Source organism: Pan paniscus, chromosome 13 (assembly GCF_029289425.2).
Source record: "Pan paniscus chromosome 13, NHGRI_mPanPan1-v2.0_pri, whole genome shotgun sequence".
NCBI lineage: Eukaryota > Metazoa > Chordata > Mammalia > Primates > Hominidae > Pan > Pan paniscus.
The window spans coordinates 97,014,272-97,039,617 of NC_073262.2; the positions used below are offsets into that span (position 1 = coordinate 97,014,272).

General features: G+C 33.8%; 2 long non-coding RNA genes across 2 annotated transcripts in view; one reads left to right on the forward strand and one right to left on the reverse strand.

The window, feature by feature from the left end:
• Nucleotides 1-25,346, forward strand: part of LOC103782744 (uncharacterized) — a 75,938-nt gene that overhangs the window by 18,542 nt on the left and 32,050 nt on the right. Inside the window, exons 2-5 of the long non-coding RNA XR_004670257.2 lie at nucleotides 2,715-2,857; nucleotides 6,147-6,378; nucleotides 11,384-11,548; nucleotides 14,503-14,628. This is a non-coding gene — a long non-coding RNA (uncharacterized LOC103782744). The remainder of the gene's footprint in view (nucleotides 1-2,714; nucleotides 2,858-6,146; nucleotides 6,379-11,383; nucleotides 11,549-14,502; nucleotides 14,629-25,346) is intronic.
• LOC134728707 (uncharacterized) lies at nucleotides 18,504-24,183 on the reverse strand. Its single transcript, XR_010109404.1, has 3 exons — nucleotides 24,049-24,183; nucleotides 22,994-23,113; nucleotides 18,504-18,754 (listed from the first exon to the last, which is right to left on the reverse strand). It is a non-coding gene; the product is annotated as an uncharacterized LOC134728707 (long non-coding RNA).

Genomic DNA, 25,346 nt, shown 5'->3' on the forward strand with positions numbered 1-25,346 from the left:
TCTATTACTGATGGACATTTGGGTTGGTTCCAAATCTTTGCTATTGTGCTGCAGTAAACATACGTGTGCATGTGTCTTTATAGTAGAATGATTTATAATCCTTTGGGTATATGCCCAGTAATGGGATTGCTGGGTCAAATGTTATTTCTAGTTCTAGATCCTTGAGGAATCACCACACTGTCTTCCACAATGGTTGAACTAATTTACACCCCCACCAACAGTGTAAAAGTGTTCCTGTTTCTCCATATCCTCTCCAGCATCTATTGTTTCCTGACTTTTTAATGATCACCATTCTAACTGGTGTGAGATGGTATCTCATTGTGGTTTTGGTTTGCATTTCTTTAATGATTGGTGATGATGAGCATTTTTTCATATGTTTGTTGGCTGCATAAATGTCTTCTTTTGATAAATGTCTATTCATATCCTTTGCCCACTTTTTGATGGGGTTGTTTTTTTCTTGTAAATTTGTTTAAGTTCTTTGTAGAGTCTTAAGTAGATTCTGGATATTAGCCCTTTGTCAGGTGGATAGGTTGCAAAAATTTCTTCCATTCTGTAGGTTGCCTGTTCACGCTGATGATAGTTTCTTTTGCTGTGCAGAAGCTCTTTAGTTTAATTAGATCCCATTTGTAAATTTCGGCTTTTGTTGCCATTGCTTTTGGTGTTTTAGACATGAAGTCTTTGCCCATGCCTATACAGAGTTTCATTAGTATGCACCAGGTATCATGCTGTATTTTATTTTATTTTTGCTTCTATATCCTATGTAAAGTCTCAAGAGCCCAATGAGGAAGGTACTTTAATACTATATTTATAGTTTGGGAAACTTGGGCTACAGAAATTAGTCATCTTGTTCCAGATGGCATGGCTCTTATTTGGTAGAACTGGTATCCTAACATAGGTCTATCTGATTATAGTTATTTACCACCATATGGCTTATGGCAGGGCAGTAGAATTTGTTTTATCTATCTGTCTATCTCTCTCTCTCTCTCTCCATCCATTTATCTACCTATCTAACCATCTACAATGTGTATATATAAAAAGAACAATGTGTGTGTGTGTGTGTGTGTGTGTGTGTGTGTATTTTTTAATGAGCTATTAGCAAATAATAGGGTTAAATGCATGGGTTCAACTGATCATCTGGGAATCTGAAATTTTCCTGTTTCTCAATGGAAAACAGCTTATCTATAATTTAATGGAGAAATTTGTAAATGAAGATTAGCATAACATTTGCCACTATTTGTTAATGTAAATTTTTGTTCAAATTTAATTAAATTCAAACTTTGAATTTAGATCAGACACCTATATAGGCTGTTTTGAGGAGTTCTGAAAGAAATTTGCTGTGCAGGAAGAATGAATGAATAAATGAATGAATGAATACAAGTAGGATCAAATTAGGCCTGGTAACATTATGTGGAAATGAGGGTGACTCATATAAAGTTACTGGGTTAATTTTAATACAGTTTCACATAACATAGCCTTAAATTTATAGTAAAAAAATTTGTTGACATTGTTGCAACATTAAAGAATGACAGATCATTCTTTGTATAATTTAGTCAGCACAAATATTTTAACTTTAAATAAGTCTCTAAAGGCAAATCTCAACATTTTCCAGTTCGGAGAGAAAAAAAGGACTATTCTGCCAAATTGCATACACAAGGGTATAGAAAAAATTTTAAAATGTTTGATTGTTTTATTCTTTAAACCTTTAGCCACCTTTTTCTGAAAGACAATTACCTTGGCTAATGTAAAATTTAATTTATTTTAATGTCAGATTCTACTTCAGTAAGTACAGTGAATTTCTAAATTAGACACTATTTAAAAATATTTGTTTTTAAAATGTTTATGTATTACATTTCCAACTTTGTAATCATATAAGCATATGTTCCACATAATGACAGTCATCAAGATAATATTGATGTATAATTCATTTTGGAAGTTAGCCACATTCTTGCCTGCTCTGAACAGAGAAACCTGTCATATGAATATATCATTCTATTTAGATTGGGAATTAGAATGTGTAGACTTTTATGACAGATCTTAGAAAACAAAAACAAAAACTAAAACAAACAATAAATAGTGTTGTACCCCTATGTAGATCTATGATTAAAATTAACTTCCATGTCTGGTTTTTATTGTTTATGTTTATTTTGTTTTATTTATTTATATATTTTTAATTTCAACTTCAATATATAAATAAAAGAGATATTTAGTTAGGTTTCCCTGAGCAAATCCAATGCAAGTTCTTTTATTATTATTTTTATTTAATTGTGTTAAGAACACTTAACATGAGATCTACCCTTTTAACAGATTTTTAAGTGTACATTACCTCTTCTTAACTACAAGTCTAATGTCATACATTAGGTCTCTAGAGCTTATACATGTAAAACTGCAACTTTATACTCATTGATTAGCAACTCTAAATCTTTCAAATGATGTCTAAAAATACATCACAATCACATTCTAGAAATTCTTTGAGAGGAAACTGATGTAATCAATGTTTAAAAGATTTTCTTATACAATTGTATGTCACTTTGCAGAAGCCAGTTTAATAATTGCATTTTGGATGTTAGAAAATATGAACATCTGGTGGGAAAAATCCTTAGAACAAATATAAGATAGGATACAATATTCTATCAAAAGAAGGCGATTACCTTGACAATTCTCTTATGGTTTGATTTGATTTATTTCTCTTCTTTATTTTCATTTAATTGCTATAGGTTTTTTGGGAAAGATATATAGCTTTTGGCAGAAGAAAATCAGTGACAATGACTTAGAAGAATCTTAATCTCATGAAAGAAATAAATGCTTGTCAGTCAAGAAGTTGTAACCTTTACCTTGTTTTGACCTTTACATTTTCAAGGTGAGCCTATTATTTGGAAGGGAGTAACACAAAACTCCACAGGATGCTCTATGATCAATACAATCAACAAACCTTCACACTGTATGTTTAAAGGTATTAAGAAGATAAACAAACACATCAGAATTTTACCAATTGGAATAATCCTGTATTGGATGCTTGCCTCATTTGGGGATTTATAATTGATCTCTTCTCTATCCTGAACTTCACAGTATTACTCTCAATGACTCTACAAAAGAAAAGGAGAGCTGTTAGTTAAATGTTAGAAAATTTTTTGGTTTAAAATTGAAGGCAACTTGCATATTTATTAATTATATAAGGTGAAACATGGGAAGGCAAAATTATTTTTTAAATTAAATTTTTACCTATACTTGTCCCTATATTATTCCATTAAAATATTTTTGAGTACCTTCTATGTATATGTGACTGTTCTATTATGTGACGACAGAGTAATAAACAAAATATACATGCTGTCTTCCCTTTTAGAGTATATATGATAGTGCAAAAATGAATGTTGAACACTTTGAGGGGACATTAAGATACGTAATCAAAATTGTGATAATAATCAGAAAGAAGAAGGATATGACTAGAGCATATGACAAAATGCCCTGACCTGACCTATAAGAAAACTTATTTGAGGAAGTTTAATTTTGTTGTCTTAAAAGATTAAAATAAATTAACTAGCTTGGGGGTATGTGACCTGAGTGAGAAGGTGAATTTAGGAGTGGAAGCAAGAGAGAAGAGATGTCCCAGAAAATGTAACACAAAGGTCAATATCACTGAGATGTGAAGGAGCATGTCACGTCAGGAACTGAGAGAAAACATTATCATTAATTATCAGAGAAATGCAAATCAAAATGACAGTGAGATATCATCTCATATCACTCAGATGACTGCTGTTAAAATGTTAAAAAATAACAGTTGCTGGTGAGGTTGTGGAGAAAAGGAAAGCCTTATACACTGTTGGTGGGAATGTAAATTAGTTCAGCCATCATGGACAGCAGTTTGCTGATCTCTCAAATAACTTAGTACAGAGCTACCATTCCACCTAGCAATTCCATGACTAGGTATATACACAAAGAGAGAAATAAATCATTCTACCAACAAGACATATGCATGTGTACGTTCATTGCAGTGTTATTCACAATAGGAAGCCATGGAATCAACGTAGCTACCCGTCAACTGTGGATTGGATAAAAATGTGGTACATGTACACCTTGGAATATTACATATCCATAAAAAGAACAAAATTATGTTATTTGCAGCAACATGGATGCAGCTGGAGGCCATTATCCTCAGCAAATTACTGCAGAAACAGAAAACCAAATACTGCATGTTGTCACTTATCAGTGGGAACCAAACATTGAGCACACATGGACATAAAGATGGGAACAATAGACAGTGGGCAGATTACTAGATGGGAGAGGGAGGAAGAAGGGAATGAGCTGAAAAACTACCTATTGGGTACTATGCTTGCTACCTGGGTGACTGGATCATCTATACTCCAAAACTCAGCATCATGCAATATACCCATGTAACAAAACTGCATATGTACCTCCTGAATGTAAAATAAAAATTGAAAATAAAATACTGGTAGAAAAATTTACAAAGCATGTGTTGGGGTGATCAGACCCAACACCAGACCGTGGGGGCTACGAAGTCTGGCAGAGTCAAAGGAATGAGATAAGACAAGTTAAAGTGTAAAGTGTGTCCAGGGGGGCCAACGCTAGCATGGAGGCTGCAAAGGCCCAGAGCTCTAGAAGCCCACACTATTTTTTGGTGATCAAACAAAGAAGCAGGTGGTAAGGATGTGGGGGTTGAAAGAAAGCGGTGCATCAAGTGCGTGATCTACAGCTGTGACAGTTTAGCATTTTCTTTGAAGCATATGGAACATGTTCTGCTACTTGAGATAATGGGACACATGTTCTTCTGGTTTAAGACACAATCCACAAGCCTGGGAGTGCCAGAAGCAAGGAGCTATCAAGTCTAGACACATTCCAGAGGCCATGAGTGTTTTTATGCCCTGAGCCCTGGATTCCATCCAAGCCACGAGGGGTTTTATGCCCTGGGCTTAGATTGTGGTGCGGCAGGGCAGCCTTCCACCCTTTGGCAGAGAGCTTGGTGTTCCAAAGGCCTTGAGGGGTTTTAGACCCTGGACCCTGGACATGTTCCAAGACTCTTTTACATTATGTCAGGCATGCAAGCCCTGCCTCAGCTTTTTTCCCAACACTCAGCTTTTCCCTAACAGCATATAGGGCAGATAATGAAGCCTGTAAAGCTACCAGGCTTTACTCTTTAATGGCATTTACCCTGAGAAGGCTCAGTCATCAGTACCTGTGTGAAAACTCTCTCTGTCTCACTTGGTTAAAGTTTTCATTTCTACTAGATAAAGTTTGGTTTTGTTTTTGAAAATTGCAAATAAACAAGGGAGTAATATTTTGGAACTTTCCAAAAACACTGTTTATCCACAGAATTTGACAGTAATCCAGTTTGCCTGCATTTAGTTAGCTTTCCTTCCAGCTTTCCTTCTGTCCTTTCAACATGCATCATTTGGTCTTCGAGCATTCCCTTGCTTTCTGGCCAATGACATTATGGGCTTACCTTGTATTTTCACTGCCTTAGATCTACGGCTAACATTTTTTTTTTTAAAGATCCCTGGCTTCTTTTATTGGAAAACTGTATTTAGTAACTAAGATTTTGGTGCTGGATATGGCATCACTTCTAGGTCTTTTCAGTGGAGACAGCTAGGGATTATATTTTGAAATTATGAATCATATTGTTTTATATACTTATATTTGCAACAAAGATTTTCCTAATTTATTGGATTTTGTAATTTATTATATATTTATTTTTGCTCATACTGATTTCCTGTTTCTAATAACATCAACATATTTACTTATTTAAACTTATATATAAGATAGATTTAAAAATATCATCTTCAAAATTATTTCAAAAATAAAACTACTTAGTAAACTTTACAATTTCTTTTTTATTCTTTTTGTATTTAAGATATAGTTTGCTAAATATTTGCAGAAATTAACTTGATTTTCAAGCTTATGATAAGCCTGGATATCTGTTACTGTGGGTTTAGTTACATGACACCAGTACCTCCAAAATATGGTTCAAATTTCACCTCTAGATCATCAAATCACAACATAAGCAACAGATGTGCATTATAATCAGTGACCAGTCATGTCACTTTTTTCAGTCTGCTGCTGATTGTTCACTTCACGTTACTCAGTTAATGCATGCCAATGAAATCATGGAGTGATATTGCCTCTTTATCTTTCAGTGATACACTTATGTGAGATTTTGAAAAGTGAAAAATCAAAGGTGGAATTGACCAGTAGATGTAAAAGTACAACAAATAAACAAAAATGGCAATGTTGAAAGTGAAACTGAAATTCAACAGAAATAAAAGAAATAGCAGACTGGGGGGATATTGACTTTGACACCATGATGCCAGAGGAACTTAGTAATGGCAAACTTATCAATATAAAATGAGGATATTGGTTGTCAACTAGGTAAGTAGGTTGAAGGTTTTAAGTTTTCTCTACTCTTCCTCATTTTCTTCTACCTATTCTAGAAATTTTTGAGCTAAGAAAGTTAAAATCTCCAAATATTATTTTAAATCTATTTGTGCTTTTCAGATTTGTCTTTCTTTTTGTTGTTGTTTCATTTATTTTGAAGGTCTGAATTAAGTACATGTACATTAGCTTTCTTAACATTACTGTTTGGATGATATATCTTTTTTTCCTCATATATCTCTTCTACATCTGTCTTCACAGGAAATATGTATTTCCTTTAGACACTAGTTAGGTATTTTTTCTTACATTTTATCATACAATATCTACCTTTTAATTAGCATGTTTTGGCCATTTATATTTTACATAATTTTTAGTTTAGTTGGGATAATTCTAACATCATATTTGTTTTCTATTTTACTCATTTGGTGTTTCTTTTATCTCTTTGTTTTCTGTTTATTGGTTATTTTTAGAAATTCCACTTAATCTCCATTTTTAAATTAGCTAAAACTCTAATTTGTGAGTATGCAAGTTTGTGTCTTGCTGTTCTGAAGTCTACTATATATATATATAATATTTATTTTATTTTATTTTATTTTTGAGACGGAGTCTCGCTCTGTTGCCCAGGCTGGAGTGCAGTGGCGCGATCTTGGCTCACTGCAAGCTCCACCTCCCGGGTTCACGACATTCTCCTGCCTCAGCCTCCCGAGTAGCTGGGACTACAGGCGCCTGCCACCACGCCTGGCTAATTTTCTGTATTTTTAATAGAAACGAGGTTTCACCATGTTAGCCGGGATGGTCTTGATATCCTGACCTCGTGATCCACCTGCCTCAGCCTCCCAAAGTGCTGGGATTACAGGAGTGAGCCACTGCGCCCAGCACAATAAATATTTTTAACTTACCACATCTACTTTAAAATAATATGAAACCACTTTTTGTATAAAAAACAGAAATTCACATTGTCTTTTATATTTTTGATACTTTTTTGTAACGTATTTTACTTTTACATATGCGTTAGCCCCAAAGACTATATATATATATCTGTTACATACATATGTGTATATATATGTGTATATATATATTTGTGTGTGTGTGTATATATATACATATATATATATATAAAACAGTCCATTGTTTTTTGAAAGCATTAAAAGTGAAGAAACAGTTTTAATCTCTGCCAACATATTTATTAATTATGGTACTCTCCATTACTTTATGAAATCATTGTTTGCTTCTGGTATCATTTATCTTTAATTTGAAGAACTTCCTATGCCATTTATTATTGAAAATATCTGCTGGCAATGATTTTCTCATCTTTGGTTTTTCTTAAATATTTTAATTAAAATTTAGTTTTTCAAAGATATTTGTGATAAGTATATAATCCTTGGTTATTTTCTCATTTCTGTCCTTTAAAGATATTTGTCAACTCTCTTGTGGCTTGTTTTTCACATCTAGTTTGTTTTATTGCATACTAACATTGCATATTATGTTGATAGAGCATGTAGATTTTGTTGTCTGCCTTTCAGGAATTTGAATTTTGTTTTGGCAAAAAATTAAGTTACTTCCAGATAAATTGATTACTTGAGGCTTGCTTTATTTTTTATTATGGTGGGTCTAATATATACCAATGCTAATTTATACTTAATTCTAAGATTGACCTTCCTGGACACGCAAATGATCACTCACTGGTTATCAAGATCTCTCTGGTTAAATGGAATTTGAGCATCTCTAGGCTCTGTGTGTGTTCCAAGAATTCTTCAATCTGTAGTTTCCTGGCAGTTGGTCTTTACTCATTCATATAATTTCACCTAACACATGTATATATTAACATTTAGAAAAGAGTCAAGAGAGCATGTGTGTAGATATCTGAAGAATTCTTTTTTATTGTTGTTTGTTTTTTGTGTAATTCACTTGTTTTCAGTACTCTGCCTCATAAATTTAAGCAGCCTTTTCCTCTGTCTTCCTAACCCAGAACAATCTCCATTGTGTTCCCACCTATTTTTCATGGTCCAACATTTTTCTCCTGACCAAAAACCAGAAGGATTACTAGAATTATCTAATTTGTTTTCCTTCTCTCAGGGACCACAGTTTCACACTGCTTATTGTTTCAATGCCTAAAAACAGTTGTGTATATACACTGTTCAAAGTTCTAGATTTTTAAGTCAGTATGCCAAGTTCTATGCCATAAACTCCTGCATACTCAGAAGCCATATAGTTTGTTTGCTTTTAAGCTTTTTTAGTGGCAGTGTTGCTATAGTAATGACTTATTAAATCCTAACAGAATGCGGAAGTCTATAATCAATTTTATTATTCAGTTTAGTTTTGTTTAAGCTTCCTGTTTTAAAAAATGTCTTTAATACATAACACATGACTATAAATAAAGATACTTAAAAACCACATTATGATTAAAACCACCAAAGCTGTTAGTGATTAATATACCAAGGGGATAAGTAAACTAATCAATAACCACCGATTTACTCTAATTAATTATTTAGATTATATGATTTATTTTTTTCTAAAAATAGAGATAGAAACAGAACCATAACCACATGCATCTACTTAGGCTGTTCTATGTGCAGTTTGAGAAATCTGGACTAAATGGCCTTCAAAGAGTTTATATATTTATATATATTCAATAATTAATATAAAATGCATATAACTATATGTCATAAATATATATAAACAAAATTTGAGACATGTATGCTACTTTCAAGTTGTTATTCTCCTGCCTATAACAACTGTGCCTCAGACTTCTTTTTTATAAAAATAATTTAAGTGGAATTATTTGTTGGTAGAATAATGAAGTGTCAGTACAAGTCTTCAGCTTTGCTTTCAACAAGTTTGCATCTCATAAACTCATCCAAACTAAAAATGTGATAGCTTGCTTCATGAGCAACATTAGATCAATGATGTATAAAGTAAAAATATCAAGAAGATATTGAAAAGAGATATTCAGGAATAAAAACCTGAAGAAAATATTGCACAGGTAGTTCTTTTTAAACTAATTTCTCATACAGCGTGACTATATCTGTCGCTGAAATTGTTCTTGCTTATAGTCACACTCTTAATAAATCTGTCATAAAAATTTACTCAAATAAATGTTACATAACATTGTGATTGCTAAATACAACTATTTAAAAATCTTCTGAATACACTTTTAACATGAAATAAATTTTAGTGGTGAGTGCCAAAGTGAAGCTCTAGAGGAAATGCAAAGTCTGTCTATACTTCTATGAGTAATCACCCTCCAAGGCTTATGTTCAATGTATCCCAACTTACAAAAATGACAAAATAAAGAGGTATAAAGGGAATTTCTTTGACCATTTCATAGATCATTTCTCTATGCTTCTTTTCTCTTCAAAGAATTATGTTTCAATAATTTGCAGCTATGGAAACAAAATATGTCCTTGGTACCTGTTAAGTACAGTGTGCCACAACTGTGCTCTTTGCTAGAAATACACCAATTCATAATGCTGAGATGCTTCCAGTCTGGCAACAAAACAAAACAAAACAAAAACACAGTTTCACAGTTTCATTGTGTTCTTACTATTATTTGGCTGTTTATTGGCACCAATAGTGCTTTCACTTCCACATTCACTCTATGTGTTTCATAGTGTTTTTCCCAAGTCCTATTTAGTGAAAATGCCCATTCTTCCAAAGTATTAATAACAATCTCAGCCATCAATTGGGAGAACGTTGAGTTTTTTCAGCAATATAACATTAAGGTGTAAATGACTCATAGCCTAGATTTAAAGTATTAGTATCTGGAAGAATATTTTTATTTTTAATACAAAAGAATAAATCACTAGAAAAAGAATATTCACAATTCAAACTGATCTGGAGAATTGTGGACAGGCATTATTTCATCCAGGGAATTTTAAACAGAAGAAGAAGATTTGGGGAACAGGCAATATGTCAATTTATTCCTAAAAGAGACTGCTCATCAATTTGATAGCCATCACATTACAAATTAACTCCAAAGCCAATTTTTAATAAGTGATTTAATCTACTTTGGGAATTTGAAATTTGGGGCTTATCTTCATACATACATGTACCCTTAGTGATTGGAGACAATTGGTATTATAAGTACCCTGTGGCACAACCTTCCAAAGAGGAGGATTAGCAAAAATTTATATTCAATGTACAAACATTTAATAGCAAATTGGCACTGAAAAGTCAAACAATGGGTGTTGGTAAACAAGAGGAACTTACTCTCTGAAATTAACTTAGAAAACATACATTAAATATAAGAAATTATCTTCCCACATAGACAATACAGAACAAACATTTTATTAATCAATTTAACCATTGTTTTCTCATTTCCTCACTGTCTCGTTTGTTGTTTTTATGACAGTGATAGATGCTCATGTGGACTTCAAAAAATTATACCATTTTTCTTTCTACCACTGAATTTTCCATGTTGATTGAGTTCAATAATATAATCTTGTGATTTAAAGACAGATTTTTAAAATGTGATTTTCACTGCATATTGTTTCTTCAAAGAACGGTTGTTTATCATGTATCATCATTTTTGTTTCTCCAGTTCTAAAAATAATTTTAACTCACATTTATGTCTGTGATTATAATGCTCATTTCTTGAACTTTTACATTACAGCCTTTCAGTTCTTGCATTTTTTACTCGCTCACTTTACTAGTGTATGTATTTATGTATTAATTTCAAGTAGGTGACCTGAATTATTTGAGTCCCTAAAGTATGTATGTATTTCTCTGACTTTCCTTAAAAAATACATTATGGCTGAGTGTACATTCTTGACCCCTCTGTAATCTTTTCAAAAATAGCGTGAATGGTATTCACCTGTCTTATGGCATTTAGTATTGTTTGAGTAAGTGTATAAGAAATCTAACTTTTGTTCTACAGCTGGCAAACTTTTTTTTTTTTTTGCCAGCTGTAGAACAAAAGTTAGATTTTATTTTCAGGAAAAGTTTATAATGCTTGTTGTCCACAGCATTTTTATTTGGCCTATTTTCTTTCTTCTTTGATTAGGAGGGATTTAGTCCCATCCATATTTTCGCCAAAAACAGGTTGTGTGGTGGTCCTTGATCTTGTCCATCAAGTCCTTTTTCCCAAAGGATAACTGAAGAAGATCACATACATTCCAAATTATTGAGTCTGATAGGTATTCATCTGATGAGCTCCTCTTCAACTGAGGTAGAACCTTTTATTTATCCCACTATTCTCACTATTATAACTGATAAAGTGCAGTAACTTTCATTTTTCATCATGTAAAGCTGCCATGGACCTTGATGTCTATGTTTATTGCCTAGAATGTTTTATAAATGAAGTCAATAAATGACTTCCCCCATCCACATCCACTCACTAGCATTCTCCCAATTCTTATCTCATTTGTTCTATGATGGAGAATGAAAAAATAATGTATTGTGTGGGAAAGTGAGATGAGAGATAACTTAGTGTATTAATATTCTCTGCTGTATAAAGTTATTCCAAAACATAGGGGCTTAAATAATAAAAAGTTTTTATCATCTCACACAATTTATATTGCTCAGAAATTTGGGAGGCAGTTAGTTGGTTAGTTGTTGCTCAGGACTTCTCAAGGTTTTATAGCCAAGGTATTAGCAAGATATGCTGTCATTTTAAGGCTTAATGGGGCTGGAAGATTCAGCTCCAGGATTGTTCAGTCACATGACTGGCAAGTCTGTACTTCCTGTGGGAAAGAGGCCATGGTCCCTTGACATATGGATTGTTCTATAGTTCCATAGACTGCTGGGATATCCAAATCGTAGTCTTGGTGTCCACAGGAGTGAGTGCTCCTAAAGGGAGCAAGATAAAAGTAGTAATAAAATGTCTTGAATGTTTTCAACTTGGAAGTCACACACTATAATGTTTACAATGTACTACTATAAGTTACATAGGTGAGGCCTATATTCAGTGAGGAGGAAACTGACCATACATGAATGTGACTATCAGGCTAAAGGAATCATTTGAGGCTTTAAATATATATATACAGATTTAGGAGGTGCAAGTGTAGTTTTGTTACATGGACACATTGTGTGGTGGTGAAGTCTGGGCTTTTAATATAACCATCACCTAAATAGTGAATATTGTACCCAATAGGTAATTATTCAACCCTCACCCCCACTTCCACCCTTCCACCTTTTGGAGTCTTCAATGTCTGTTATGCCCTTCTGTATGTTCATGTGTACCCATTGTTAAGCTCCCACTTCTAAGCAGGGATTTGACTTTCTGTTTCTGAGTTATTTCACTTAGAGAAATGGCCTCCAGCTCTATCCATGTTGCTGCAAATGACGTGATTTCTCTTTTAGGGCTACATAGTATTCCATGGTGCATTTGTGTTCATGTTTCATATTTTTTCTAAGTCCAATCATCTGTTGATGAACACAGGTTGATTCCATGACTTTGCTATTGTGAATAGTACTGTGATAAATATTTGAGTGCAGGCATTTTTTTCATAAGATTTCTTTCCCTTTGGGTAGATATTCAGTAATGGGACTGTTGGATCAAACACTAGTTGTCTTTTCAGTTATTCGAGAAATCTCTATATTGTTTTCCAAAGAGGTTGTGTTAAGTTCCATCCCACCAACAGTGTATGAGCGTTCCTTTTTCTCAGCATTTTTGCCAACATTGAGTTTTTAACAATGAACATTCTGAGTGGTGTGAGATGGCGTCTTATTGTGGTTTAAATTTTCATGTCTGTGATGATTAGTAATGTGGAGAATTTTTTTTTCATGTTCATTGGCCATTTATTTGTATTCTATTGACAAATGTTTGTTCATGTCCTTTATTCACTTTTTAATAAGGTTATTCGTGTTTTTCTTTAGTTGTTTGAGTTCCTTGTAGATTCTGAATATTAGCCCTTGCTGGATGCACACAGTGAAAGAAAATGTTATCCTAATATTATCTGTGTAGTTTGCTGATTATTTCTTTTGCTGTGCAGAAACTTTTTAGTTTAATTAGGTCCTATCTGCATATTTTTTGTTTTCTTGAATTTGCTATCGAGGACTTAGTCATAAATTTTTTGCCTAGGCCAATGTCCAGAAAAGTTTGTTTCATTTTTTTCCTCTGGGATTTTTGTAGTTTTAGGTCTTACATTTAATTCTTCCATCCATCTTGAGTGAATTTTTATATATGGTAAGAGATATTGATCCAGTTGAAGGCTGGCACCACACCTAGGTTCCCCACAAAAAGCCAAAACAGTAGAAATTTTACTCGCTAGTTTTACCTTTGGAGTGGGCCTTGCATTGCTAAGACTCAGAGTAAAGAGTGGCTAAAGATTAAATTACCTTTTGATTGACATTCTTAGCCTTTTACTTTTAGCCTTGTATCTGTGGCAGTGCTTATGACTTCGCTGTTCGTGGGCTTATTGAGTATTTGGGCCTGGTTTCTTAAATGGATTGTGTTTAGTAAATATTTGGTTTTGACTGTGATATTGCAAATTCTAGATGTCAATGTTATGAGTTTTCAAATTGATGTCTTTATATGTAATCCCAGAGAAATCGACCCAGTGATTATTTGTCATATGCTTTTCTTTATTTTCCTAATAAAAGTAAGCTTAATTTTGCTAACTTGTGTTATTCAATTATATGTAGAAAAATTAATTAATATTAAGAATGTTAATGTTATTCAGACTCATGAAAGTGTTTCCAAACCTGACACACAAGGGAAAACTGATCACTATGTATATTTACTTACAATATTATTTTTGTTTTAATTGTTTTATATGTATTTTCCATTAATTGTTTTTTAAAAATGTGCATTATAAAAGAACCTCTTCATAAAAAAATGTAAATTCCAGTTGAATGGGCAAAATATATGTAATAAAAGAAAGACTATGGTAGTTGTCAAAGTATGGGAAGTTTGAGATGATACAATTATTAGATAAAACATTTTTAAACTATAGAGAGAGAAAATGTTTTTTGTAATTTGTTAGTAAGTTGACTTTTTTAAATATTATATTATATTTAAAAAGAGTAGATTTAAAAGGTGTACCACAGGTCATTTTCATGCGTATTTTAAGTGAAGTGGAGGGACTATACTTATATTTTTACTTACTGCCTTTGATGATATAATGTTTGATAACAGAAATTTTTAGCACTCTGTAAATTATTGAACTATTTCATTTCCAGGATTGAAATGCTGTTTTTCTTCCCTGGTACAATGTTAAAGCTTTAAACTCTCGTCAATGATGTGATGTTTCATCTGCAATGATCTACACTAGAAAAATAAAAATGTAGTTACTGACAAAAAAGCAGGTAAGAAAAATGATTTTTTACTGATTTATGGATATCCTACTTTCATATATAATCTTGCTTGAATCCATGTAATTTTCTGGAAGAATATCGAAAAAATACTAATTTTGTTCAAATATTTGACTATAAACCCACTTTCTATTTTTTATCCCCTAAAGAAACATTAACTGAACTAGTACATATCTTTAGTAAATGATATGACCAGCATTAAGAAAAATCAAGAGGAAAATGTATATAATTAAAATTACTAACAAAAGTACTAGCAGCTATTAGTTTGGTGCAAAAGTAAATGGTTTTTGCTATTACTTCTAATGGCAAAAAGCACAATTACTTTAGGACCAACTGCATACATTGTTATTTTGATTCGAGTGTGATCCACTTTATATGATTCATTTGCTACAATTCAACTCCAGAAAATATGCACATTTGATATTTTTTAAAGTCTAACTATATTCCTCAGAAAGCTTTGAATCTATGTATATATTCATTTATATATTCATTCAAACATATTTGTACTTTCTTCTCATTCTGTTTTTCTACCCTAATGAAATTAACTTATATTTTTAAACAGAAAATAATTATTTCATAATATAAGATCACATAGTTGTTTTAAATAAGAAGTATTGTATTGTCAATCCAACTTGTAAACTCAATCATTTTGGAAATATGGTGGTACCTCCAAATGGACAATTATTTAAAGACACTTCAATAGTTTTTAATAGATTTCAGTCATTAATCTTTCTCTAAATATGAAACTATACTGTTACTTGAGAAAGAATGCCAACCAAGCTGGTGGCTGAATAATTCATAGATTATAAAACTGTGTCTCTTTGTTTTAATATATAGTGTTAAGTCTTAAGATATTCATTTTTAAAAGGTATTTACAAATCAAGTTACTCAAATACATATCTTAGATTTCTATGTATAGCAGATATCTTGCTATGTGTTAATGATAATCATCAATATAATGCCAAGTTTTCATAAAATATATAAAGTTTTCAAGAATATTGGTGCATTTATAAAATCATCAAAAGTTTAAATTTTGAAACCTACTCTTCTGGCTTAAGGACTCCAGGTTTTAGATGCTAATTTCCATTGGTTCTGTACTATTTGTACAGATTTTGGGCATCATAAAGAATATATGGAAAGAGAAAGAAGTATTGGCTCATATGCAACTTATACAATGTTAATAATATAATCTTTCGTATCACACTTGTTCTCTAAGAAATTTTGATATATAAGGATTAAGGTATAAAAGCATAAGGCGACTACTGGTAATACATAATGCTGAAGAAATGCTTAAAAAATATGATCGAACACATGCATTTTGTTATCACCTTCCCAGTGCCGGTAGGTTGCATTTCAGCAGGGATGGTGGGGAAAAAAAGTCATATAAAAAATTACCAATTAGTTTTTCAGGAAATTCTAGTGGCAGGTTGGCAAGGAATTTTTTTATTTGTTAGAGAGAAAGCTTGAGTTGACCCTGGGTAAATGGATATTGCCAAAGGAAATCAAACTTAAGTTGTTGAAAGTGCACGTCAAAAAAGGCTGCCTGCAGGGACAAGGGCAGCCTTGGAGAAAAAGGCTGAAGATGTATTACCTTGGATATGATTGATAAGAGGCTCGCCAGTGGGAGCCCAGTTTGAATTGAACATAACAATGATTCTTATAGCTGAAAATTCCCAAAAAGTCTTGGCATTTTTTTTGACATGTCACCAACTATCAAAGAACTAGATCACAGACTGAGTCCAAAGGCAGTGGTAAGGAAAAAAACAAAACGAAAAAGACAAAGAAAAAAATTTATCCCTGTGCCTAAAAGTGCCAACTCTTTCAGAGAATTTGTACAATAAATAGTAATCACACAACCAAAGAAGTAAGTAAGTATTCTACTTTTAAGACTGAATAATAGATACCCTATTTTTTTTAACAAGGAGCTCTTCCTGATAGCTTTTTAATCAGACTGTCAATTTCTCCAGGAAGTTTTTCTACTATTTAGTACCATAGGCTCTGATAATGAGCCATACCAACTTGTTAACAATAAAGAAAACACATTGGAAATGAGTGTGTTTAGATTATATCACCAATTTTCATGTTTTAATTTCTTTTGTTAAAAGAAAAACTTCAGCCAAATTAAAGTTAAAGGAGTTTAATTGAGCAATAAACGATTTATGAATCGGACATCCCCCAGAATCACAGCAGATTCAGAGACTCTAGGGGTGCGACATGGTCAGAACAAATTTATAGACAAAAAAAGTAAAGTGATGTACAGAAATTGGAAGTGAGGTACAGGAATGGCTGGATTGGTTACAGGTTGGCATTTGCCTTATTGGAACACAGTTTAAACACTCAGCAGGGTATGACTGGTTGAAATGTGGCTGCTGGGATTGGACAAGACTCAGCTATTGTTACAGGTGCTACTCCTAAGTTAGTTAGGTTTTCAATTTTGTCTACCTATTAAGTTAGGTTGCATTCACCCACAAGGACTCAAATATAGAAGTATGAGATCCTTCTCAGGCCATATGTAGTTCACTTTAGCAATTCCCCTCTTTTTTTAGCAATTCCCCTCTTTTGGTCATTTTCTCAATTTTGAGAGATTGAACAAAACTCTTGTCATTGATGTCACTATCAACACCATAAGTGTACTTATTTGGTCTTTAAGCCCACTGGAAAATAGTAGAACAGTGAGTTTTGTAAAGGTAGGAGCAAGGACTTGAATAGAGGATACCTCCTTATGTTAGAACATCCTGTTTACAGGAGAAAAACAAAACCTGATCTGCTCTAGGCACAGTTAGTTAGCATGACCAACTTCATTTTAGTTTGGTTTGGTCTGTTGGGGTCTAGTGCATGAGCTTAGTCTAAAACAATGGCTTCCCATAATTTTGTTTTTAAAATTCCCCCTTTTTGGTCAGGCTCTCACTTAGGTGAAAGTGTGACCACAACTTAGGGCCTTAGCATCATTTTCGGTTACCATCATTTTGAGTTTCCTGTCTCAGCACCTCATTCATAGGTTACAGTGTCCTCATGGTTGTGTGCTTCTTTCAACTCTTGTCGTTCCAGTTAAAGACAGACCATTTGCCATTCTAGAGGTGGCTGAATGCAAACATTTAGAACCTTTGAGAAAATACAGTGTACCAGGGAAACTATTATTACTGTCGGGAGGATAATACCAAGAGTTTGGAGTATGCTTCTTATTCAGACTCCCCATAAATCAAACCATCTAAAATCAAAAAGAGTAAAGAATGAGTTTGAGTTAGATAGGGAGTCTACTTGCTTAACTAGGTGATCTTTTTGTTAATATCCTACATCTGAATCTCTATAATCTTCATTTAATGTAGTTCTTCATAGGCCACAATTCAATTATTTAGCATAACTTTCACAAGATAATTTAAAGTCTGTTGTGTGACCACAGCCTTTACAGTAGAATCTGCTATAGAACCTATCATGAGGGATACATTTCTGGTCATTACCTCTTTTACTCCAAATCATGGAAAAATGATGCCCTTCTAGAAGAATGAAGGCCTCCTAGCAATCACTATTCTCTTTAATCATTGATGTGGGTAAGAATAGTAAATCAATGTTCTGTTTCTGACTGAATATGAAGAAAAGTATGTACCATTAAAGTTTCTCACCTGCATGTTTCTCACCTGCATTGGACCTTCATCTTTTATCTGTGTATAAGGCTGGCTACAAAATCCTTCACAGATAAAAGCATACCACATAAGTGCACTAAACAGACTCCTTTCTTATTTCTATTACTCATAGAGGCATAAACAAGAAAAAAAGTTCAAAGATAAGAGTCTCATGATAGTAGAGAAGTCTTGATCCGTGATCTTGGGAAAAGCTGTTCACATCAAGCATGCAATCTTCTTCTGGGGAGAGACTTTCCTGTTTAGCTGGACCTTAAGGGTTCCAATGGGTGTACAGTTCCATGAGTGTGGAGGGACCCTTCTCAGTTGTGAGATTATGAACCCAAAGTTCAAGTTCCAAAGTTTCATTGCAGTGGGGATGGCAAAGCAATCTTTCCCTGATGTTTTCAGATGATCCAGTCTTCAGGTTCTAGATTGTGAAGGGGTTGGCTGTCCTCAGTGAACCATAAAAAACTCATTTTGCTTTACCTGGTGAAAATACACTGAAGCATAAGAATTTACTGTTATAACATCAGCCGTCTTACATGGGAGAGCTTTTATAGAATCAGAAAACATGCATAGAAAATGACCATTGAATGAAACCCCCTTATAAAATGTTGTTTAAATGGCTCATCAGGTAACTAAATGTACTTGAAGCTTTAATTATTTTCTTAGGAATATGGGCTTGAGAAACCAAACAATGGTTATAAACTATTTTAGCAATTTATAAGTTACCACACCAATATATTTAATTTAGATTATTTTATCTTTTCCATGATGAGTCACAGAATGCAGGACTTTTAATAATAAAACTTTTAAGGGCTCAGGAAAGACAAGGCAGCTGTCCCGATTTTCCATGAGTCAATGCTTATCATTGGACCTAGGTCCCCTTGAATAACAGTTATTTTTACAATTTAGGTGCAAATAACTGATGGGTTATCATAGGTAATATGACTTAGACCTTGGAGTTCATTCAAATTGTATATCTAAAAATTTCAGTATTGTCTGATGTAGCATGCAAGTTTGGCAAAGTATTTACTTGGTATTTAAATAATTGTCATTCTACTTGTGTTAGTAGTTTTATAAACCAGTCAGTCTTTTTATTAAAGTTTCAGGAATTCTTACCCTAAAGTTTCAGGAATTGTTACCCAGTCCAATTCTTGGGGAATTGGAGAATTCATGGGAAATTCTTACACATGATATGATTTTATATTTATTGGATACCTGTATTCAAGAGTGCTTTTCAGGGTCCTTTCCATCCTTTAATGAACCTCCTAAAAGATACCATATGCTAGGATTTTATGTGCTTATGAAGTTTTCAGGAATTGCATCAGCATTAAGCAATTAACTGTGGAAATGCCTTTAAATGGTTAAAGACACAATAGACAAGGAAATTTGATTATATCTGTGGTCTACAAAAACTTAACCATAATTATGATAACAAATACTCAGACATATTAGAATTTTAGAAATCCCATACAATTTTGGAATATATTGATGACATATGCTAAAATATAAACTGAAGAAGGTTAAACATTCTCTTATTTTGACACTGCTTCCCATGCAACCTAGCATATCAAATAGCCCTGTTTGTTTACCTCTCTTTTGGGTGCTTCAGGGGACCTCTGTAGCACCCTAAAGTTAGAGGTCAGAAAAGATAATTTTGATGCTGAAACTTGACTTTGGGAAGCCTATAAGATATGCTAAATGTCTAAAACATTTGATATTATGAAATAGAATTCCAGGTCACCATAAATCATTTATTTAGCCAAAATAATGACTCAAAAAATTTTTTAAAGGCAAAAACCTTTCCTCATTGAAAGAGGGAAGACTTAGCTTTCCAAATAATCTGTCTCTTCTCTTTCCCTTCTTTTTTCAGTAATTTATTCAAAAGGCAAAGAAAAATTTATCATTATGCTTTAATATTACATGGAAATCTTGTTCGAGAGAGAGCCAAATGTCACCCTTGCATTAGTCTACTATTAATGTCTACTTCAATTTTTAATAAAACCTTATAGACAAATCTATCCAATCTTAATCAGTTTTACCATAAGGTGAGATTCTCATAAACATATTATAACCTTTTATAATTTGTGTGAAAGAGCAGATTGGTGCTCTAAGAAAAACCTGCTGTGTTTTTATTCCAATGTTCAATTTAAAGAAAAACTTAATAACACCCCCTTTAACTTTAGCTAATGTTCACACAGAATTTCTTTTTACAAGATTATTTTTTCATAAGCCTTCTACAACTTTTTCAAATATTTAGCTTTATTTTATCAAATTTAAAACAATTCTTTAGGCTTGTAATCTAGGCAAAAGCATCCACATTTTCATGCCTTCTTATAATTTTTTACCAAAAACACATTTCACTTTCCTTACACACCTTGCATGTAAAACTGTTTTTTTTTTTTTTTTTAGTAATCTGAATTACATGCTACAATGTTAACTCTTAGAGACTTTTACTTCTGGTGAAAAACTTGGGAAGTAGGAAATTTTAATTATGTACTAGGTGTGAAGCCTAGGACACAGACAGAAGTGCAGGTAAGGTCTGACTTTTTCCAGCCTTTCCAGAGTAGTTAAGAGGAGTGTCTAACTTCACCACTTGTCACATGCCTTACCTATCTGTAAAGCAGGCAAGTTGTACAACATTTTTTGCATAAATTCTCTTTCACAAATTCTTTCATGACTTACGCAGACCATCTACGACATGCTTGGACTTTCTGACTTGCCTTAACTATCCCTCTTTTTAAAAAACTAGTCATTTTACTTCAGGACAAGAATTTACCACACAAGAAAGATCTTTTCTTATATAAAATCTCTTTTGTTTATACCCTTATTTGCATGGCTAGGGGAGATGGCTAATTCCATATTTCCCAGGACTTATCTAGAGTCTAGTGCTCCAAAATATGTAAATTGAACGATTTTCAAAAGTCAAAGAAGCAGTTTATAACCTTAAGGTGTTTAGCAAATCTAATATGTGACCTGCATAATCTAGACCAAATGTTTACATTTTTGAAGATATTTTTATTTAACAAATCATCTTTAAAACTGTCTTTAGTTCCCAAAGATTACTAAAGTCACATAAACTAAAAGGCATTAGTTTTTACTTGTTTTTCAAAATACTTGATCTAACTACTTATTTTTCTTTAAGCCAATTAATTAGAGCTCCTTTATATAAACATCACACACACACAACACATATATACACAGAAGAAGATCCAGTAATTGTAGAATTTTTCATTTGCCAGTTTTTAAGATTTTTCATTGAATTATTAACTTTAAGGTGGAGTCCTTTTAAATCTCTTATTACCTCACTTTAGCCATGCCAAACTGCCAATATATCTGGCTTTTGAACTTTATCAAAAGTAACCTCCCAGGTTCTTAGCCAAAGGAAAATTCAAGACAGTTCATGAAGACAAAGAGAATTAACAAATGGTAAAAGTCATGCAGATATCAAGCCAGAAAAGATTCATTTCCTAAGCCAGGAATTGAACCCTGGCTGCCATTGTGATGGTGGAGACAAAGAGAAAGTACTACCACATGGTTAAAAGGTCAAGCTCCCTAGAACATAACTGAACAGTTTGCTGGGCCATCTTGATCAGTGGGCTTATACGTGTCCTAAGCTCTCATTCTATGCTAAGGTACCCCTCTTTATGACAGAAAGATACAGAAGATGAATTCATAGTACAAAGTAAACCATATTCACTACAGCTTAGGATTAGCCTCAGAATTCTTTTTTACATTGATTAAAACTTCATAGAGGAGATAAAGAGTGATTTTTACCATTCATTAAACCAGTTGGCAGAGAGAGAGAGTGAGGTCAGCAGTCTAACTGGTAAGAAATTCTTACTTTTTTGCAGGCATGTCATGACCTGCATTCCCCTTTCCCGAGCAGCCCTAGTGACCCTGCTTGCTACACTTTAGTTCCAGGAGCCAAGCTGCATCACAAAGAAAAATCATGAAACCACAGGCAAAATCTTCTCAATTTTGCAAAATGCTTCCCAAGGGGTTGTATGGGGTAACCAAATTAGCATTTTCCATTCTGGTCAGTGCAAAATATGAGTGACAAATATAGACATTAATTAGCCACTCTGCTTAGCACCCAATATCAAACTAGGAAGGCTCAAACTTGCCCCTAGATGGGCCCCATCATATCTAAATCATTTTAGAAGCTTCTGCATATTAATAGGCATCCCTAGGGGAGACTAATTTGCAAGCTGTCATTTTTAAATACACTTGTGTGTTGTTCATTTGGCACATTCCACTGTAAGTTTTCTTTAGTAAGATTTCACCATTTCTGTAAGACTTTGCTGCTTCCTGGGCCTAATGTATAAGCTGGAAGAAACCCAGTTTTTCAGAAATTAATTATCCATTTTTACCTAATTTATTGGCTTTGCTTTCAGGTTCCCTTGACTAATTCACCCAGTGATTTTCTTCCTACTAAAGCATGTGAGAAAAATGAAACAAAGGGGTAGAATGCAAAAATCCCTATGAATTTTCAAAAGCCAAATCTTACACCCCTGCAATATTACCACTTACTACCAGTTTCTTTCTGACCCAGTCAGATGTAAGAGGACTCTAACTGGATCCAAGCCAGTTAATTACAAGATCAAATTTGATCCTAGACTCAGTCCAGCTTCTGTCATGACTTCCAAACCCAATTTGGAACAGAAATTTGCTCAAATAAACTTGGAGAGCTCAAAACACAAATCCATGGAGCTCTGAAATTCAAGAGGACTTACCACAATTCCCAACTGCTCTGAGAGTTCAAAGGACACAGTGGGTCCAGCAGGTCTCTTGCTTGTTCACTCTGCTCATGGGAGTTGTTAGCAGCTGTACTTCAGACCCCATTTCTAACACATCTGTTTTTTAAAAAAAAGCTTTCAGGCAAATTAAATTTAAAGGAGTTTAATTGAACAATTTGTGAACCAGGCAGCCCCCAGAATCACAACAGTTTGAGAGAGACTCCGGGGGTGTCTTGTGGTAAGAACAAATTTATAGACAAAAAAAGTAAAGTGACATAAAAATCAGAAGTGAGTTACAGGAATAGCTGAATTGGTTATTATAAGAATGGGGGGCAGAAAAATTCTAGGCAGAAAAATTCAGGTACCCAACAAAAATCCCATCCTCAAGCTGAAAAACCTAAAACTGTAGCTCAAAGTGAGAACTTTTATCCTTATTGTCTTTTCCTAAACTACCCATGGCCTACTCCACCCTACATCCTATGCCTATAAAGACCCCAGACTCAGCTGTCAGAGAGGAGAAGCAGCTGGATGCTGGGGACTAAGGCTGGACATTGGCGAGAAACAGCTTGACTTCCGAGGGACAGCTTGATGGTGTAACTTCAGAGAATAATCTAAAGGGGAAGATTCTTCAGGGGAAGATTACCTGCCTACCCCATACCTTTTTCAGCTCCCCTACCTGCAGAGAGCTACTTTTTTCAGCAATAAAATCCCACACATTTACTATCCTTCAATTTGTTCATTTGACCTCATTTTTTCTGGACATCAGACAAGAGCTCAGGAGCCACAAGTGTGGATACAAAAGGCTCTCACACTGGCCCACTGCACTCATGGGCAGAACGCAGCTGCCTCAAGCATAAAAGTAGAGGGTCCACTGAGCTGTTAACACTTAAGCAATCTAGGGACAGCAAAGCTAAAGAGCACTGTTTTATGCCTTCTGGGGCTTCAGGGGTCACAGGCACCCGCACTAGATTCTCCCACAGAGCCAACATGGAGTTTGCTCCTGCCAGCACCTAAAAGTAAAAGTACTTGCTGTGGCTCCTGCACTCACTCACCTGTGTGCTTCCTCCCGTGAAGAGTGAAACACAGCGGGTCCAAGTGAATGGAGTTTGTTTCTGTGGGTGCCACAGATGCCAGCTGATTCCAGCACTTGAGCACTCCAGTTCTTGCCTCATTTGCTCTCGCACTTCCTCCTGCAAAGAGTTGAGAGTGGCAGGCTGAGTAGAGGAGGTGAGACCCCTGTCGTGAGTCCCATGAAAGGGTAAGGGAAATCCTCCTTCAGGTACAGGTTGGTGTTTGCCTTATTTGAATACAGGTTGAATATTCAGCAGTGTACAAGTGGTTGACATGTGGCTGCTGGGATTGGCCAAGACTCAGCTGTTGTTACAGGTACATACTCCTAAGTTAGGCTTTCAATCTTGTCTCCCTATTAAGTTAGGTTGCAGTTCATCCACAAGGATTCAAATATAGAAGTATGAAATCCTTGTCAGGTCATATTTAGTTTTTATTAACCCCTTAAATGTACCTCAGAACCACCATTAAAGGAGAGCTAGGCTTGGTGGATGGAGTTCTGAGCTATAGCCTAGTTTGATTACAAACAGCTTCTTTGATGGCTAATTATATGTTTAATGTTTTAGTATTTTTAAAAATAAAAGTTTTCAAGGCTAAATGCATTATAAAATTACTTGAAATAAATTAAAACTGGGAACAAAATAGGTTTACTCACATGGAATCATATAAATATTAAACAGAAGGTCAAGGATCAGTGATTACATGTAAAAAACAAACAGTTTACAATGTATCTAAAAATAAGCATGTATTAATAACTGACAAGTTAACTGTTTTGTCCAAATTATTGTATTAAAATAGTTTATTCTTCATTTCTAAGAGATGTGATTTGTAATTTAACATAGAAGTGCCACTAAGAATCAGAGATTACAAGTGTCAAAACCAATTCACCACAATTAGAAAAAAAATGATTTGACACAATTTCCTTATGTTGCTGAGACTCAATTTTTGTATTTTGTTTAATACATTTTTTGATGTTTTAATTGCATTTGAATTGGCTCATTTTAGTGAATGACTTTTTATTCATTCAGTCTAGTTTTCTCTGTTCCTCTTCAATTTCTTGTCTCAATTATATTCTGTGAAATGAAAGTCAACTAGATTTTGTATGCTGTGAAGCAGAGCCAATAGTGCCAAATATAATTTTAACCTTATTGTCTATTCTTAATGTATAATTCAAATAATTAACATTTTATGTTGTTGTGAAAATCTGCTACGAGGATAAATTAGTTTGTTGGTAGAAATTTCTTTATTTTTCTGATTCTTCCCTCCCTAAAGTGTTCACCTA